The sequence below is a fragment of the Metopolophium dirhodum genome, chromosome 5 (genome assembly GCF_019925205.1).
Source record: "Metopolophium dirhodum isolate CAU chromosome 5, ASM1992520v1, whole genome shotgun sequence".
NCBI classification, from domain to species: Eukaryota; Metazoa; Arthropoda; class Insecta; order Hemiptera; family Aphididae; genus Metopolophium; species Metopolophium dirhodum.
Genome location: NC_083564.1, coordinates 31,520,287 through 31,528,298, shown reverse-complemented (window position 1 = coordinate 31,528,298; position 8,012 = coordinate 31,520,287). Strand labels below are relative to the sequence as shown.

Below are 8,012 nucleotides of genomic sequence, written 5' to 3'. Positions count from 1 at the left end.
ACGAAAATAAATAAGATATATATTATTTTAGATATAAATAATATTATTCGGCTAAATACAATAACAACATATTTTACAACACACTTTTGAATTTAAGAAGATTATAGTAAATTTTATTCTCTACCATTTCACGGGCATTTAAGACAGAAACGATAATATTATTTTTGTAGTAAGTATATATTATGATCCATCGACAATATATATCATTTAAAACTTTTAGTTGAACGCTATAATAAGTTGACCTTAATGGCAAAAAATCTTCAGTTATATAAATGTCAAATATTTACTAAAACAATCGACTGGAGAGTCTCGGCAGAAATTTCTGTTTATTTGTCTAAAGTGTCCGAAGTGTCTAAACAATTATTACCTTAAAATAGAAAATCTGACACAAAAATCGCTAAAAGCGCGATATGTTTAAAAAATTAATAACATATTTTATAATAATAAGTAAATAATAAATTTAAATTCGCTTAAACTAAAACGAATATTGATAATTGTATATTAGGTTACTAAAAATTAAAAACATGCATGCACTTATGTGCAACATTTATTGCTCTAATTTTGTTCACCTTTATTTTTGGTCAACTTTTGATTTTTAAGTGACAACCTTGTTATATACATACAAAAAGGTTTATTTCGAGGTTTATTTTCTGTAATACACTATAAGTTTTAAAAAAAAAGTTTAAACCATTAGTTTTAAGATAATATATAATATGTCTAGTATATCAATAAAAAAAAATTATGTATATCATAATAATATAATTATATTAGTGTAATAATAGAGAATTAATTTGCAAAAAAATTTAAACAAAAAATTTGTCAGAAGTGGGATTCGAACCCACGCCCTCAGATGAGGACCAGAACGCTCAAATCAGCCTACATTGTAGGCCAAGGGATCCCCTTGAGTCTGGCGCCTTAGACCGCTCGGCCATCCTGACATGCTTCAATCGGCGACATTTAGACTATCTAGGTTAATGGCTAATTAAATTTAAAACACAAATACACAAATACGTTTACAATGTTATACTCAATATATTATTTAATAACTTATATTTAAACTCCGCGATAAAATTTTTAAAACGAAAACAATTGTTATCAAAATAATGTCAACGCAATTAATAGGTATATTATAATGTCGTTATTACTTATTACAATAATAGTATCTACACACAATATAATATTATTATTAGGTGCATATAACTATTTAAATGTATATTGGACTTTCGGAAAAAAAACAAATTATTTGTGTGTAAAATAAGTCGACAAAAATATTAAAAGTTTTTATTACTATATTGTCTAATGTCTATATAGCTATCCGTTTGATAATCGTGCATTTAACCCTGACCAGCTAATCCTAATTTTAGATTTGTTATTTGTTCACAAGCAAGTATTTTATATGCGTCACTAAATTTTGATGGACATTATGTGTAATATTATTGAAACAAAAGTCTCAAAAGTTGTAGCTTTTTAAGTGTGGTATACTTCTATAATAATAATATGATGACAGCGGTGAATGGAAAGAGAAGAAGTCCGAGGTCGATTATTAAAATAAAAACTTAAATGGGTACCTACTACTAGGTAGCTCTTTTTAATCGAAAGGTTATAAAAACTGTTTTCGGTTTATAATATTAATTATTAATTGACTTTTAAAATAATAGAATTTATAATAATATTAGATGTTTGGGAAAATGAGTCCTGCTCGTGTATCTATATAATATGTAAGTACTTAAAATGGCACACCTTTACCCACATTAAATTGCCGGTACCTGAAGTTCACAAATAATTCAAAATCTCTGATCCTCAAATCTTCTAATATTCAAAAAGGTTTCAGAAAATTTATAATTCATTTGGGTGATAATATCTTATATTTTTATCACTGAAAAGCAAAAATCCAAAGGAAATATATTGCTGCTGTATATTTTTTTAGATATAAATTTTAAAAGTTTAGTAGAACTTTTTTAAATATAATAATAATGTAATACCTGCCAGTTTTTATATTACATATATTAATATATTATTAAATAGTATGAAGCTGGTACCTTTAAATTATCATTCTTATTTCTATAATTATTATTTTGTGAATATTGATAAATTTACATAAATAGGTAGGTACATATAAACTTAGCAAAAAAAAATGTATTATTTACCTACATGGCTACACGTTTAATAGTAAAAAAAACTCTAAAATCTCAGCTATATAGTAGGTTTTTAGTGTACCTATCGTAATTTAGTAGGTAACTGTAAATATTATGTGTTTTCGAATTTAATTTAATTTGAATTAAATAATAAATCATTGCATACAAAAAGCGATTCTAAAGGGAGACACTGCAGAAATAGTTTGACAGTATATCTCTAAGTATATTTTATAATTAATTTATATTAAAGAATAAGAAGCTTCTATTAGTTATTAAATTTTTTATGATGAAATAATTTTTGACAAAAACATCCAATATATGATATTATAAATTATTAAAATATTAAATTATATATAATATTATTTTTACTAACTTGTATATATCATGTCAATTCTCCGTTGCGTGCAAAAAATAACGGTGTGAATAAGTTTGTAGTAAAAAATATAGCTTAAAATTATATTGTAATAAATTGCATTTTATATGGAAAATAATAATAGTAATAATTTAAAAAACACACATCATTGTAAAACCAATACATTCATCGCTTCGCTCACAACCTAAAACCAAGCCAAAATTCAACGGTGTCACAAATCGAAATTTAGTTTTAAATAATCAAACCAATATCACCTCAGAGTACATTTCGATACTGGTTTGTTATATCCAACATTCATGATTAAGTAAACAGTAAACATTAAGTTTACTTAATCAGTGTACCCATAGACCACTGACTTCTCTCTCTAAGCGCTGTCCATTAGTTTCTAGGTCTATGGTTACACTCCACGATCCCCGCCTGGACGTGAGAAAACTTTATCATGCCGCCACCAGGTTTGTTATCTTCCCGAATCTAATAATTCGATGGTTCTTGGAAAAAACTTTCCAATACTGCCTCCATTTTAAATTTAATTTTGTCTGTATAGGTTGGTACCTACCTAATAATTATTATATTTGATCTTACTAATTTATATTAATATATCATTATATAAGTACACTTTTATTTAAATATATTATTTATAATTATTATTATACAAATTAAAAATGTAATTATTGTCACTTATATTCTATTTGTTATTATTATTATTATTATTATTATAAATTAATAATTTAATTTAACCATAATAATAATTATAAATTATTATTATGGTTAGCGGCGAGATAACAAACCAGTACCTTTTTATTTTAAATCAACCATAAATCTCTTAGGTAACTCACTAATTACACAAATAAAAAATCAATCTACAAACCAAGATTAAATACTATTAGAATAATTCCGTCCCAACAATATTTAAACCAACTATTATCCTTTATAAATTACCCCAACGGTCCCTCAATCCGCTTATGCCCTTCTTACTAATAAAACTTTTAAAATTATTTAAAACAATTACATTTTACCTAAATCCAGCTGGTAATCTTTGTAATTAATTCGTTAGAGTTTAGTATGTTAGTATATATTATAATTTGTTTATAAATACCTATTATAGATACATTTTGAGGTGCAGTTGGTGCACTCGTTATGTTGCTCAAATTTTTTCGTTGCTACAACAAACGTAGTAAATTAAAAACATTTTTTTAAAAAAATACACATATTAGACAAGAAGTATTGGACTAGAAAAGCACACAAACATCAACAATTAGGTATCTATTTCAACAAAGAAAAAGTAGTTTTATTTGTTGTTCGAATGTTAAATATTAGAACAAAATATTTAATAGCAAATAGAAACTCGTTTAATATTAATTTTACTTTACCATTACAATACTAGCTTGATAGGTACTTGTAAGTAGAAGTTAATTCTGTAACCAAAAACTCTAAAAAATATACATGATACACAGTTTTTCTGTATAGTTATTTTAAGTTAAAATTTGGACGATGTTACATATCATTAAATGACCAAGAATAACGATTTTAGTTATTTTTTTTGTAATTTCATGATATTATTCAACTTACCGGCTACCGTATTAATAATGAGTTATAACAATACAAATATAATATCGATCGGTATAGGATAGAACAAAATACTTACAAATGAGCATAAACTGTTTACCGATCACGATGTGTGCAACGCCGTTGCGGTGACTTTTACACAGTCACACACACTAATGATCACTTACTACGTACACATTTACATGACCTGCGCGTGCATGGAATTTGAAAATTGCCTAATTCGAACCCCTTAAAAACTGTCCGCTACCGATCCCCTTAATGTACCCCTTATTAAGTATATGTATTATAATAAAAGTTTTGAATAATAATTTATGTCTTCATGGTTATCGAGTGAAGTATATTAATTATTATGTCTAGTCCATATAATACATATAATAGGTACATGAACATGTATAAATATACATTTGGGCAATTTTCTAACACTTAAATTATATTTAATGCTTTATAGAATTGTGGATTTTTCAAACTAAATAACTATAATTTAATGACATTTTATTAACTGCACTAGCAGTGTTTATAATTTTGAAATGCGTATGATAATGCGTTTTGAAATGTTGTTGAAAAAAGTATAGGTGTTCTCTTCACAAATATATAGGTATTGTTAAACTAGAAAATATGTATAATTACCTACTCGTGCGTCTAACTTGATTTTATATTCTATTATCATATAACCAAAACATATAATATTGATAAATAAAACAAAAATTACATAAATACTTAGTGTTGGAAAAAAACATGTTTGATCTTAAATATAGCGTAAGAACAGAAATACACTACATGGCATAGCATATTATATAGCAATCGAACATAATATATATACAAATTATACCTACCTATTGTATTATACAGGGTAGTGGAAAAATATCTGTTCAAACTATATGATTTTTTTATTGAAATATTAAAATGAAATGCATATTTATGTTATTTTATGTGTATTATGTAAGTATCATAAATCAAATGTTAAAGTTTTGTTAAAACTTTATAGACACATACGCTTTACGCTATTCGTAGTATGTCCATTTTGTTTATAATTAGATAAGTATATTTCTTATCTTTGTGAATCATAAGATTTCATTGAATATAACATTTAAAAATGGTATGATAATATGACTCACAGTTGACGGGATCCACAGCGTATTATATTAAAACTAAAATCGACTACTTCATTATACAAGAGTAGGTATTGCGTTTAAAAAAAGAATCGGGTGAATCTGATTCATATATTAGTAAGTATATTGCATATAAATATAAAAAAAATCACGACTCTTGTGGTATATGTATATAACTGTGAAACATTATATCTTATGGTTAATAAAATATGATTGTAAGTATACTTACAGTATACATATAGGTATAGTGTTCAAATTGGGGAAAATGAAGTATAGAGAAGTTTCTTAATCTAACGGTTTAAAAACATCTTTCCATGTGTAAAGTCATCCAACGCAGACCAGCGGGTGGGTTTCACACAACCCTCCGACATAACTAACAATTTTTAAACACTACATTTGATTTAAAAATTAAACAATATAATCCAAGTAAGTAACGTGGATATATGTTCACCTAAATTTAATTCATTTAATTCATAAATTTAGTTGTCACTTAAATAAATCAAGAAACAACAATCAGTGATAACTAAAACTGATGATTATAGGCATTAAGCATTATAAATACATACATTTCTATATACCTAGTACTAATTATAGCGAACTCCCGCCATGAATTGAAGCTTCAAGGTCGGTTGGCAAGTGTATAGTATTTCTGATTTCATATGATAATTAATATAAGATTAATTATGATTTATTTTGTATTGTATTTTATTATTTCTAAACTTATAGTCTTAAAAAAATATTTATATTTTATTTAAGTCATTTTACGTTTACTATTAAAAACGATGTTATTCCATGTTATTTCATTTTACATTTTGTATAATAAATGAAATGTTTTACCAACCTACAATGTAAATTGTTTAGGAGTTACTTATCTAGCGTAATACCTATAGAAGTCTGTGTACAAATATGATAGAATTATCAATATTATTATTCTATTCAGCGAGAGTGGTTAGATAAACGATCCCTCTTATTGGATGAATGGAGTTGGGCAGTTGGCTGTCGCAACCGGCTTGACTTGCAGAGGAACCGTAAAACTGCCGTGTTACCAAATAAACAATAACTAAAATCAAAAATACTAAACATTTGGAAAATTCATATTTATTACATTTTTCCAGTCAGCTTATTGAAAATAACAATGGAGTTTCGTTGACAACAATTTAAAACAACGTTTGAAGAAAAATTAATTTGGGCTTTAGCCGTTTCCAATTACTTACAGTAAAAAAAAATAGTAGAGCGGACCTACGTCCTTCTACGCACCTCCCTCCCACCAATTTAAGCACTGATTATAAGTAAAATCATTGAAAAAATGCAAAATTTTATATTTGTCAGAAGTGGGATTCGAACCCACGCCCTCAGATGAGGACCAGAACGCTCAATTAAGCTCGTATTAGCAAGCCAAGGGATACCTTGAGTCTGGCGCCTTAGACCGCTCGGCCATCCTGACGTATGAATAACTATAGCTATTTTTCAACTTTTTATGGTTCAGAAAGTTTGTAATACAAATGATAGACGTATTAATTATAATTTGCTGTGAAATTAAAATATTTTCTTGTGTTTTGTTAAAACTAGATAAATAACTTTTCATATGCTCATAGTGTAATATTGCAATTTAAGTTGGGGTAATGTAAAAATGTTTAACTTATTTTAAAACGAAATTTAATTAAATTAAACGAGATACAAATAGTATACTAAACATAGTTTTTAACATAATAAAATATATATAAATATATTTAACGTGCTTTTTATTATCTACTTGCAAAAAAATCAGTTTTATTATTATATAAACTTAATCCAATTGTCCAGTCAACAAGACAAACGCATTATTATTTATTATTTAATTACGACGCGTGAAGGTTCAAAACTTTTCTATGATTCAAAATTATCAAATCATTTATCTATTATATTAATTATTTTAATTTAAATGCTACTCCTTACAATTTGACTCTGTTCACAATGCATATATATAATTTTTTTTTCCTTTCGGAGTACTAAATTAAGTTTATTTTTTTTAACTTTAATTAAATACATGAATACCTACATAAATTGTATATATTTTCCTCTTTAAAATCAAATTGAGTAGGTACACATATATCTAAATAATGATTTATTTTTGAATAAAAATGCATTTACCTACCTACTGTAAGTCTCAATATATCTCAATGAATTTAAAAACTCATAAAAGGGGACGCGAAACGTAAAAGCCTTAGGGTTACTATACAAATATGTGGGTAAAACATTTTAAAATAATTGAAATAATTAGTTGACCTCTAAAAATTAAGCCTTGAAAATAAACCCTGCGAATTTTTATACTATACACTTAAATAAATATTTATACGCCATTATAATATATGTATGTTGTATGTTCGTATATAATTTAATATATAGTACACATTAAAAATATATAAATCGTTAATTATAAACAAATTGAATGCTCAAATACCATTGTATTATTGTAAAAACGAAATTAGATGTAGTCACTTGGTGCGATTCACCGAAATCTATGTATTTGTGTAATAATAATTTTAACATACATTTTTATAATATATGATTTTACAACTGTGACAAATGTGACAAATGTGACAAATGTAATGTGAACGTGTGGAATACTTGAATATTATGTAGTATTTTAATAATGATTTTAGTAGGTATAAACACTTTAAATTACTTTATTGCATGTACGCGGTACCTACCTACTAGATTTTTCCTTAATAACAAAATACTTAAATATATTTTTTGTAAATATACCAAGTTGGTAAGTTATAACTTTATAAGTTATGTGGCGTACATTAGAAATTCCAAACCGTACAGTTCGCGTGATCGTTGTCAACC

General features: G+C 26.1%; 2 non-coding genes across 2 annotated transcripts; both read right to left on the bottom strand.

Annotated features, from left to right (window-relative positions):
- Positions 1-817: 817 nt before the first annotated feature.
- On the bottom strand, positions 818-938 carry Trnal-caa (transfer RNA leucine (anticodon CAA)). The gene is made up of 2 exons: positions 901-938; positions 818-863 (listed from the first exon to the last, which is right to left on the bottom strand). It is a non-coding gene; the product is annotated as a tRNA-Leu (tRNA).
- Positions 939-6,506: 5,568 nt separating this feature from the next.
- Positions 6,507-6,627, bottom strand: Trnal-caa (transfer RNA leucine (anticodon CAA)). The gene is made up of 2 exons: positions 6,590-6,627; positions 6,507-6,552 (listed from the first exon to the last, which is right to left on the bottom strand). It is a non-coding gene; the product is annotated as a tRNA-Leu (tRNA).
- Positions 6,628-8,012: the final 1,385 nt, after the last annotated feature.